The sequence below is a fragment of the Sinocyclocheilus rhinocerous genome, unplaced genomic scaffold (assembly GCF_001515625.1).
Source record: "Sinocyclocheilus rhinocerous isolate Xijiao unplaced genomic scaffold, SAMN03320098_v1.1 scaffold1618, whole genome shotgun sequence".
In the NCBI taxonomy this organism is placed as follows: Eukaryota; Metazoa; Chordata; class Actinopteri; order Cypriniformes; family Cyprinidae; genus Sinocyclocheilus; species Sinocyclocheilus rhinocerous.
In genome coordinates, this window is record NW_015647041.1 from 237,077 (window position 1) to 249,728 (window position 12,652).

A 12,652-nucleotide genomic window follows, 5' to 3' on the forward strand; every position below is an offset into this window, starting at 1 on the left:
GAGTGAGTGAGTGAGTGAGTGAGTGAGTGAGTGAGTGAGTGAGTGAGTGAGTGAGTGAGTGAGTGAGTGAGTGAGTGAGTGAGTGAGTGAGTGAGTGAGTGAGTGAGTGAGTGAGTGAGTGAGTGAGAGAGAGAGAGACTTGTTTCACTGCGAGTTTTTTGACAGGATTCAAAGTGGAGGCTGAAAAATTTGTGCTAATCTATAAACAGCTTCTCGTATCTGAATCTTGTTCTTGAATTCTTCAACAGATCTCAAATCAGAGCTAAAGGCAAAGGGCAGGCAAACCAAAAAGAACAGCTAGTGACTGACTGGTCAGTCGAATTCAAGTGAGTCACACACCAATCAGACAGATAATGGTGTAGTATTTGGCATGAGGCGCTGTCACAATGAAGAGGCTGTACTCTGCTCTGATTTGTTCTGGCTGTTTATAAAATCAGCAGTAAGCTACTATATCACATTTTAATGTCCAACCTTATAGGGGAGTGAGCTAAAGCCAAGAAACTGGAATGCTAGAGATGTAAACGTAATATACAAGGTAAATGAAAATTTCACCCAAAAATTAAAGTGTCAATTGCAATACATCAAGTTTAAAATGTAAAAGTGCAAATAAAACCTGACAGCTGTGCAATGTTGTCACTGAACTAAAACTAAAATCGGTCATATTTCTTGAAAAGCATAAACAAATTAAATGAAACTAACAAAATAAATATTACAAAACATAAAATGACTAAAATGCAATCTAAAATTAAAATGAAAACTAAAAAAATATAAAAATAAAAGCCAATTCGGAACATTAATAACGGTGTGGTTGAGAGGAAGAATTTCAACAAATGACTCAAATTTGTATCTTTTTCCTCACAAAAAGCTATTGCATGGCTTTAGAAGACTAGAAGAATGTAACACACAAGTCATTTAGACTACTTTGACAGCCAAAGGACACTGCCTGCTTTCATTGTATGGAAAAAAGCAGAGTGAATATTCCTCAAAACATCTTTTGTGTTTCATAGAAGAAACCGAAGTCATATGGGTTTGAAATGACATGAGAGTGAATAAATGATGACAGAATTCATTTTTGGATGAACTAATCTTTTAAAGAATAACAGGAGAAGGGGACTCTAAAAGATCTTTAGAAATCGATTTCATAAACCGTAGATGATGGCGACTGCTCTTCCTGGATGTTGTAATCTTGGAATGCGGTTTTTGGTGCGAGTGTAATGTTTGTTTTATTTTACAAGCGAAGCCCACTGACATCCTTTAAGCTTTTCCAGATACAACAAACTATTATAACAAGTAGGTGGTTCTTCACGGTCGTGTGGGACGCATCAGGATGGATTAGCGTTTACATTACCAATGCGCACTAGTCACACACATTTTCAAATACTTTTAATTGATCCAATCACAAAACATTTTGGACCCCGTTTACACCTGTATTTAGCGATGTCTGTTTGTGATCGGATACTTTTATGGAGCCTTAAAACCAGACAGCTTCAGGTCCCTTGCACTGTTGCTGAATGGAAAAGAGTGGCAAGCATCAACTAATAACTAAGAACAATTTTCAATTTGAAGTAAATTATTCCTTTAAAGAAAATGCATCAGTATTTACCTAAAATCATGCATCATGCTCCATATGAAGGTACAGTGCCATTCCTTACTCTCAGTGAAACTCAGAGGAAACACATTTCCATTTTTACAGTGAATTCAAAAAACATCCTGTGCACCGAGATACCAAGGGCTTCCTGAGCACACACACACACACACACACACACACACACACACACTTGAGCATTCATAGACACACGCAAACAATCTCAAAAACAAGATAACATACAAGCTGAAAAAGAGTGATGGTTACAATTACAAGAAACACTATGTGCTACATAACTACAGACTCATCTGTAATTGACGCCCCCACTCCAGAAATGACAGACCAGAGACCTCCATTTATTATGGGGGTTTTGGTTTGATTTCTCTGCAAATATTTGTGACTAGGTTTTGTTTTAAAACATTACCTCTTTTCTCTTTTAGGGTGTGGTGGCAGTTCAAGGAGGTGCTTTCGGGATTGTTTGAGAATTCTGGTTTCTGCAACACTCCAGTTGGAACGAGAGTGTTTCCTTCCACCCCGAGCCAAAGCTTCATCCACACCCACACTTCTGATGCATATGTCCATAAGCATTCACACGGGATATCAGACACCAGAGAGGGAATATGAGAATATTTCAGTTCGTTCATTGGGCCTCATTCATGAAACACAAGCAGAATTGCTTCCGGTGTGTGAATATAATTCATAAATCCATTCTTACATAAATTGTCCCACTAAATTGAATGCTGCAATTCATTCAAAAATGATTTTATGTAAGATTTACACAAATACGCTCTGTTTGTGTTTTTTTTTTTTTTTTTTGTGCTTGTTGGTTTTTAAAAGGTGGCATTACATATACTGAATGAGTATTTCAAGATATGTTTTTGTATAATCATTGATAACACAAAAGTAACATTTGTTCACCACGTGTGTTCAGAAACCAGTGAAACATGGAAACCATCTCATATGCTTTTTAAATGGTGTGCCTGACTTCCCCTGCAGTTAGACAGAAGTCCTCCAGGCACTTCTCAGGATAAGTTAATCAGCTAATGCAAAAGTGCTGCATACAAAACACTGCAATACCTCCACCAGTAGGGCTGCACGATAAATGCATGCGATATTTAACGCGCATCTTGTCATAAAGCCGGTTCTGTAACCAGGTTATTTTTTTTTTAAATGCTTTCTAAAAACTTGCTTATTCGACTGAAAGTCTAGTGAATTTTCACTAGAAAAACACAATCTAGCAAAAAATATATAGCTGCAAGAACTGAGTGAAGTATAACGCAAGACTGAGATAGAGTCAGATGCCAAAGACAAATACCAATTTGAGAATCAGTACACCAAAGAAAATGCTGTTGCTGCTACAGCTAAAAAGATTTTGAATTTTAAAAAAAATCCATTAGATTTGCACAATATCTGTTGAAGGTGCAATGAAACCGATCACTAGGTGGCGCTGTGTATAAATTGCTCAGATACACTCAGAACATGGTGTCGATGCTTACCAGGTTTTGTTTCGATGTCAAACAAAGCGTTTAAAGTTCAAAACGGTGGAAAGGCAATATGGCCAACCTAAAAAAAAATTAATTGGTTGGACACAGCATGACCCAGTCAATCTACATGTAACATTAAGCCCCAAGTTGTAAGAAAAAAATTACAATTTGTGATTTTTTTTTTTACCAGTAGTTGGCGCTGTGACCATGGGTGCTTGGCTCTAATTACACTTACAATCAATGGATTTAACAGTTGTCTTACAATGAATCTCATTATCTTTTTCAGCTTTTGTAAACTGCATTAAAAAAACAATACCAAGTATAAATAATTAGCCATCAAATATTTAAATTTTGAACAATGTAGAGTGAATCTGCATCTCATTCAGAGCTTCTGCTGTTTGTTTCGTTCAGGAATGTAGTATAATTTCACAAAGCTAGTCAGGGGTGCGTTTCCCAAAAGCAACTATGGTCGCAAGTTCCGTCGTTACCAATAGATTTCAATGGAACTAACTACCAGTTCTGTATGTTGCTCAAGAACAAAATATATTGTGTTCAGCAGAAAAAAAGTTGTTGTTTTTTTACCCAGTCATTTAAAAATAACACATTTTAGAGCTGTAACGACAATACCGTGATACCGTGAAACCGTGATATTTTTGTTTAAGGTTATCATACCGTCAAAATCTCATACCGGCCCATGCCTATGTAGTACTTTTCATTATGATGTTGGCATATTTTAAATGCTGGTATTTCTTGAGTATGTGGAGGGTGTATCATACCAGAGTAGTTTGTTCAAAGTTTGCAGATTTTATCAGCAATTTTGATGCATCTAGCTACTCCCCTCAGTCTGACTCCAGCTATTCCACTAGTTTCCCCCACATTCTCTCTCATAGGCAGATGTGATTTCACTTAGAATTTTTAAAACACGTTTTTTTTTGTTTGTTTTTTCATATTGATACCACAAAAAATGTTAATTAGCCTGAAATAGTTTTTTCCTCACTTTGGTTATTAAATATAACAAAAAAGACCCCTTAATTAATAAAAATGTACACTTAAAAATCCAACACCGCAATGCACTCACAGACTGAATTATCAATACACACATTCTAACAAGCACACACCATTCTATTCCGACTGGAAAACCTTTAATCACTTTAAATGTTGCATAATTAAATGAATAATTGTGTAATCACAGTTTAACCAAATAACTATCATCACAAAATCTGTCACTGTTTTCCAATTCAACCAGAGCAGTCTTCACTGCGAGCAGAATATTGTCTAAATGTTTATAAACTAAACGGCTGCCAAGGAACTCGCTCGTATGAATTTATCGATAAGATATTTGTTTGACACCTACAGGAATACCCTCTGAGAACTAAAACTATTCAATCCTGCACCTGCACTTACAGTGTCTCCCAAAGTTAATTATTTAGAAAGCACGGATTCCCAAAACACCCCCACATATACATACACCTGCCCAGAGTGTAAGAAATCCCTTAGGGACGACACTTGAAAATAGTTAATTGCCACAAGAGACTCGCTGATCCACTCCCACGAATGACGATGGGAGCGCGTAAGTAAATGTAAACCACTGCTGTACTCCCTCGCCGCTGTAAAAAGCCCCAGGGCTCCCTTTTGGCCAGCTGCAAGAACAGTATACACAAACACTTACACACACCTGCACATGATGGATGTGTCCATTGTGCTGCAGCTCATGAAAATATAACTGCATTAGGCTGCATGTAATCCCTGTTATGAAGCCAGTAATACATTTGCATAATCTCCACAGTGCACACACATACACACACACAAACTTACCTGCAGCCATATGGATGAGTACGCTCTGGTTGGGACGCAGGTGCCCAAAGTCGAAGAGCATCAAGTAGGCGGTGATGTAATTGACAGGAAGTGCCGCCGCCTCCTCAAAACTCATGCCCTCTGGCATCAGGAAGGTGTGTGTGGTCGCCACCACTACTACATCCTGCCACATACCGCTCCGGTTCAAAACCAGGACCTTATCACCCACCTACAGACAAGAAAAACAGAGAAACGTTCAAGGAACGTTTGGAAAACAGCCCTGGAATGTTTCAGCAACAATATGCCTTTCAGTGTTATATGCCACAGTCACCATAGCAGCGCTGCAACAATCTTGAATATACGTCAATAAGCATTAAAACTGCATTCGAGGAGATGTGATGATAATGCTCATCGGATCTGTATGGTTATTTGTTCATTTGCTGTTTTGCGCAGCATTGGAGTTTTAAAAAATCTGGGGTTTTTTGGCAAGACAATTGCCCAGCTGCACAGATCTGGGGGATCTCTTGTGTATGTTTTGTTGTCATTATCCTTCAAGACAGTTAGCATACCTCAACAAAATATTTGAACCTGTACTGTTGGCCATCTGGACTGTTTTGCTAATCTTTATCTTGGAGCAGATAAATGTGCTCCATTTAGAGTTGTTTGATAATATCAGATGTAACTGAAAATCCTGAATTACCTTGGCGACCCCTAGATACACACACAGATACAGGAAAACTCATCAAGCAGATTTCCACTACTTCCTTTGGAATGAGGAGATACAAGGAATGCAAACACACACTTGTATCACATAAATCTGAGCCACCATTAGTGTGTTTGTGCAGTTGAAATTGAGCTACAGTGGTTTGTTCCATAGTCAAACTTACAATCTCTATTTGTCTGAACACATGACGATACATAATTGAATATTTTGTGAAATGGAAATTCACTATATCCTGCATGTTATTGTGAGCGAGTCATCCATGCATATTAATTGAGCTTGTGATTTTTAATCAAAACTTTATAACTTGACCTTCCAGTGAAAGGATAGATTTCTTTCTGGTGGAGTATGCTGGACTCCAATCATTCAGATATTTTAAACCCTTGCAACCAAATGCAAGCTTGCATTCAGACCTGCCTCCATCCAATCAACAACCGACGGATAGAATCAAAGTTCTCTTTTCTTTCGGATGTACATCACAATATAGAAGAAAAGATCTGACGCAAGTTCCATGGCAATTTTAAGGTGTACATATGTTGGACGAAGCCAAGCTACAATCTTATTGTCTAGGTCTGTTAGTCCGACTTCACAAAAACCTAACCAGTACGATTTTAACTGAACTAATGCATTTACATGGCGTTTTATTGTCAATTTGTTTTAGTCCAACTTTTACTCCAGTATTATTTTGGACCCCATTAACTTTCCCTGTATGGGCAAAAATGGTTAAAACATTTTTTTTAAATATCTTTGTGTTACACAGAAGAAAAAGCCAGGTTTGGAACTACATGAAGCGGAGTAAATGACCATTTTCATTTTTGGGTGAACTATCCCTTCAAATTCAGTATGAGCAATAGAAAGCACCACTAATATACCTCTAAAGGAATTACACATTCTAATATCTGCACCATTATGGCCCATGTTTTCAAATCGTTGGTTGAGTCAATGTTATTATATCCAACCCAGTCAAGCTGCTCAAATAAAAAGACTGCAATTCTGTTTGGTGTTGCTGGTGCCAACAAATGGCATACTTCACCTTTAAGCCGTTTTCAAAATTCATAAAAGCAGTGACACTGACTGGTCCGACCTTTGTAACATGCACAAAAACACTCAACACTTAAGTCCCGTCCACCACTTGTGTATTTTCTCAATCACTAGCATCATAAACATCCCACTTCCTCCATCACTCCCTCTCCGTCTATCACTCCTTTTCATCTCCCATCTCCCCCTTTCTGTCTTTCTGCATTTCTAAAGATCAGATCCTCTCATCAGGTGGCAGGCAGATCCTTCTGCCTCAATGAGCTTAAGAGAAAACAACACACACAAACATGGCCGGAAAACCACCTCTCTCTTTATTTCTCTTTTTAAGGGTACACAAACTTGGCACAAATGCTCAACGGTGCTTCAGGAACCACACACACACACACTGAAGCTTTTCTCAAAAGCAAAACGCAAACACTAATATACCCAGCGCTTCCCTCACAGACAGGAAGACACACACAGTCTAATAGGCCCAAGGGACGCATGGGCATCTTTGTCTATACTGTCCAATTAGAGAGCGGGACTACTCTCAAGCCGATATGTCTGTGCCCCAGTTCATCTCTCCTCCCGGTTTTCAGTCTTTCCTGTCTCGCTCTCTACTCGTCTTCCAAATCTCAGTCTTGCTTTCTACCATTCCTCTTCTTCTTTCTCCTTAAATTGGACGTTCTGCACATCATAGATCAATAGACATTTAAGTCTCGGCCAGGAACTGTGATCATGACTCACCATACGGGGAAATCAGCCCTCTTCCCCCTCCTTTTCTCTCTCTCTCTCTCTCTCTCTCTCTCCTTGTCAGACTTACAAAACAGTCACACGTGTGTCACAAACTTATCATACTTTGTATTCTGTGTTTGCACTAAACAAACACACTTTCAGCTGAAATTGCAAAGATCAAGGCCAGCTGAAGGGTGAGATGTCGGTCACTGCCTGTGATCCTCTCCCATGTTTCTCCAGTCTCTTCCTGTCCTGTATGCATGCACGTACACACCCAAACACACATGCACGCACACACACACACACTTTGAAGGGTAAAGTGGCTCTCTCTAATGCATTTGGCTCATGCAATACATCTGTCGGCGAACTTTTAATCATGTTGCTGTGGAAATGAGTGGGATTCTGCTCCATAAAGCTTTGCTGTCTCTAAAATTGTGTCTATTTTATCTGTTTGTTTGTTTTGTATGTGGCGGCAGTAGCCCTACGGTTGAGCCTCTGGGCTGCTAACACAAAGGATGGAAATAGCAACTCATTATGGAGGAAATAATTATTATTATTCATATATTAATATATTTATTAATATTGATAAATATTTCTGCTATATCTTAACTGATTATTAAAATATTCTATTAAAATATTAAAAATTATTTTAATATTATTTATGGGAAAAAAATGTTCACTGGCATGTTAACTGGTAACCACAAAGAGTTGTAATGAATTGCTATTTTGCATAAAACAATATGACATACAGGGAAAAGGCGATTATTTTACTGTGCAGACATGAAATTCTTTTGGGAAGTTGACATGTCCTGTGATGTGAACATGCTGTCCTCCACCTAAAGATATTTAAATAGCTTTATTTTTAAATAGCACAATTATTTTATAATTATTTTGCATGCAGCTTAATGACCTCATATTAACAGAGATTGCATGGAATATTTATACTTTTCCCCCTCATTCTGTGATTTTTTTTTCTTCAAATTTTCTTTAATTTTTTTTCAGACCTGCAGAATTTAAAATGAACTAGAAAAGGCAACAAGGTGACAGAAATGGTGAAAAAATGGTGACCAGTACAAGACTTAAGATATACACTGTCCCTATTAAATGTTACATACAAATTCTATATTTTCCACTAGTACATTCATATAAATTGCAATTTTTTTAACTACCAACTTACCATATTCAGCAGAAATTTTACCATAACGTTCACACAGATATAATAGGTATACTTTTTTTGGAACTCTTTTTTCCATGTAGGTTTAATAGATTTAACTATAAAAGTATTACATTTAAAGTTAAAGTTAAAATACTTAAAATGCACAGCAAGGTACTGTAGTCACAGTTTGACTTATCAGGTTTATCCATTTATTACTGCTTGTTTTTATGCTGCACCTGATGAAACTGGCCTTAGAGAGTCATTTTATGCTCATCCGCATTGTTTATACCCTACAATTGTCAAATTAGGTCGTACTTCCATCACAGCACCAGAACTGTTTCCACTTCTGTAACCACTCTCTGCACATTGTGAAACACTGACGGTTACCTCTCTTGTTGTATTGTGACATTACGGCTTAGAGTAAGTTTTTATTATTTTTCCACATTGATGCAGCTCTAACATGTTGATCACTCTTATAGTACCACTAACTGAAGAAATCTCAGCCTACGCCTCATAAACCCATTACTCTTCATTTATTGTGCAGTTAAACTGCTCTTAAATGCGAGTACTTGAAACCACGTCAGGTTTCTATGTCAAAAACCTTATGGTTAAAACGGTTTCTCGATTAGAAATGTTACACGGCACCATCAGATTCAGCTATAGCGGCTTGTGTCCCTGCTGTTCACTTACTGATATTCACTGCATCGCTGTTTATCATCGACCTGTCAAATAACACACACACACACACACACACACAGAGGGAGGGAACGAGAGAGAGGAAATTCCAGGCTGACAATGTGGTCCAGAGGAAGATAATTGTGAACAGATGCATCTGATCCTCGCAGAACTCTGATAAATATTGTGTGTGCGCATAAGCAACAAGTTACATGAATTATTCATGACAAAAATGCTAATATAGACAGAGAGTGGGCACAAGAGAGCAGTTTAGGAATAACATCTGTCGGGTCATGTGAGAGGATGTCACGGCCTTTAGCATTCACCTCTACAGTGGTGTATAGGAAGATTGGTATAATGTAGAGACAGTCTCTCAATCTCTTCCTCCAAGAAAGAGTCATTTTCCGGACACCACAATCAGCAGATTCCTCACCTCACATGCTCACCAAACAATGTCAGCTTTGCCAAGCACTATCAGGTCTCTGAAAGTGAGGAGGAGCAATTGTTTGCTTGCTGACATGGTAATACAGAGAGAGAGAGAGATAGGGTGGATGGTGACCTTTTAAATTCAATATCGGTGACAGATGAGGCCGAGGAAGGGCTGAACCATTATCTTCATCCTCCGCATCACCCACCAGCCAACGCCTAATGCAGCGAGCCCTCTTACTTTCTCTCTCTTTTTCCTGTGTTAACACACGCTCAGGCTTTAATCTGCATTTCACACAATTCTTGAACATCTTACCTACTCTGGTTCTCATTAAATATGTTTATTCTCGGTAATACAAACCAAATCCTTTCAACCAACTCTCACACAGAGCCGATGCATGGCGTTGCCATGATACGTTGCCATGGAGACCAGCGCAGCGACCACCAGGCGTGACTCATCGATTTGTTCATATGGAGCACATAGAAAGTCAATTAGGCCACGTCACACTAAGACTCCACTGTTTTCTATGAAGCTGAAAACTTAACCCGAGAATTAGATTTATTTATACTATTTAAATCACATTGATATCCGCTGGCCAACTATAACAAATATGTATATAATAAGAAATTTTATTGCACTGGCGCTATGCCTACAAAATAGGCGTTGACGTTTTTATAAAGGGAAGAAAACCTTTAATTATTGTTTAAAGAGGTCAAAATGAAGAAAAGAAATCTGGCAAGAATGATGAATGATGTCAGAGTGTATGTCGGTGTCACAATGCGCGAGGCCGATGACAAAGGGCGCGTGCGATTCTCGCGCCTCGCCCTTTTTTTCTGCGCGTGGGGAGAGTCTTCCGCGAGCCCACTTGACACCAGTATGGCTCGCACCAATCGCTAAAAGTGAATTACACCCGTCGAAAACGTGATTTCGCTACTTTTTAGAAGCGTCTGGAATTGACCGAGCGCGTGTGGATGCTGCGCGTCTCAGGTGCGACTTCACAATTAAACGCCGTCAGTCTCTGAGAGAAAGAGGGGCGGTGGTTCCATCCACACACTGACGCGATCAAACTAAACGCTTCCATTATAAGAAACGCAGCTGGCTCCAGTGAGGAGCGTGTTTGCATAACTGTGTATATAAAGTATCAACATACGGTTTGTTACTTTCAACTCGCTGCGTACACAAGCAAAGCTCGCTCTCCCGTGAACGTTTAGCGTTCTGGCCCATTGCTCGGGTCAGCGCGACAAGAGCTCCGGTGATTCTGAAAGGAGGCTATCGGTGCCCCTCCCGCTCCTCTTTTGTCTCCGGTGGCGAGTGAATGTGACAGGAGTTTGAGAATGAGTTCTCTTTGAATGACTGACATTATTTTTGCACAGCGTTAAAGGGTATAAATAATTACAAACACCTAATAATATTCATAACTCGTTTAGTAATAACAAACGCGTTAAATGTGCAGGATGGGCAATAAAATGAACACCGGAGAACGAATATTAACGAATAAATGGCTGTATAAAGGAACTAGGCGATGAGTTTACTCACTTTTCTGTCAGTCACGTCTTCAGCGACAGCCTCGATGATCCCGGAGCACTCCATGCCCGGGGTTACTGGCGGGGACGGGAGCCGGTCGTACAGTCCCTGTCTCGCCATCAGATCTGCGAAGTTCAGCCCGCACATTTTCACGCGCACCATCACCTCGCCGCTCTTAAGAGCCGGTTTCCCCTTCTTCACTTGGAGCTTCACCTTATCATACCCGCCGTAGCCGGTGAGCACCAGAGCCCGGTAGCTGAACGTGTCTTCCTCTGGGGCTTTCTCCGCGGCGGGCGCTGGGGTGTCGGCGGCGGCCTCGGTGGACGCGCTAGTGGGAGGTGGGTCGGGTTTGCTCTCGGTTTTTGGGGACTCGGCGGGCGTCTTGGTCTCCTCCTGCTGCTGCTGCTGCTGCTTCTGCTCCTCGGCGTTTTGCTGCTGAGCAGGTGCGTCTTCGCCGGACATGGTCGGAGTTTGAGTCGAAACTTGAGGAGAAAAGACTTGCGTTTGTTTTCCTGCCTCACTCAGGCGGATAATGCAGAGCTCAAACGACCTCGAATATACGAACTGCTTCGCCGTCCACGGTTTGCTCAGCCTTTGCAAAAAGGATGCTGGAGCCTGAGAAGGTGGAGGACAAGGAGACAGAGAGAGAAGGAAAGGGAGTGGAAGATGCCTCACGACGACTAGTGAGTGACCCGAGGCTCTGACAACTATTGAGAAAAAACGAGGCGAGGCGTGGCGAGTTGCAAAGCCCGGAGAAATGGATTTAAGGGAGGGGAGGGGGATAATGGATTGAAGAGTCCAATGAGGGAGTTTGTGTGCTGACAGGCAGCGGTGCTGACTTCAATTTAGTAAATGCAGTAAAGCTGTTTTACTATTCTCAGCTGAAATTCACACAAGAGAATGAGAGGAATTCTGGCTGATGTGTTAAATATACTTAAATTAATCTTTTTCTTCTTTAGGAATGTGTGCAGTTGAAATGCAACCATATTAAATAAGCGTAAGATGTTTTTTTAATCTATGCTTCATGATATTTTAAGTGTAAAGTGATTTGGTGAAACGTATGCTGCTTTTAAATAGAAATAAATGTTTTGTTGTAAAGATCTGTCGATAAATCAAAAATGAAAAAGACTTCTGAATTTGTTATTGATGTTAAATGAACAAACAAACATAAGCAAAATAATAAGCAAAATCACACACGCAAGAATTCTGTGATTCGGCATCAGAAGGCTGCATAAGTTAATTAGTTGGTTTATTTAGTCCAGTTAGTCAAAGCTTTTGATTTTAAAGTGGCATGATGTGTAGCCAAGTATGGTGTCCCATACTCGGAATTTGTGCTCTGCATTCAACTCATCCAAGTGCACACACACAGCAGTGAACACACACCCGGAGCAGTGGGCAGCCATTTTTGCTGCGGTGCCCGGGGAGCAGTTGGGGGTTGCTTGCTCAAGGGCCTCACCTCAGTCGTGGTATTGAAGTTGGAAGAAAGCGCTGTTCATTCACTCCCCCCACCTACAGTCCCTACCGGTACTGAGAC

The 12,652-nt window shown here is 40.1% G+C and overlaps 1 pseudogene; it reads right to left on the reverse strand.

Moving 5' to 3' along the window:
* The window catches only part of LOC107708561 (synaptic vesicle membrane protein VAT-1 homolog), a 30,699-nt pseudogene extending 18,839 nt beyond the window's left edge, over window positions 1-11,860 (reverse strand).
* Window positions 11,861-12,652: the final 792 nt, after the last annotated feature.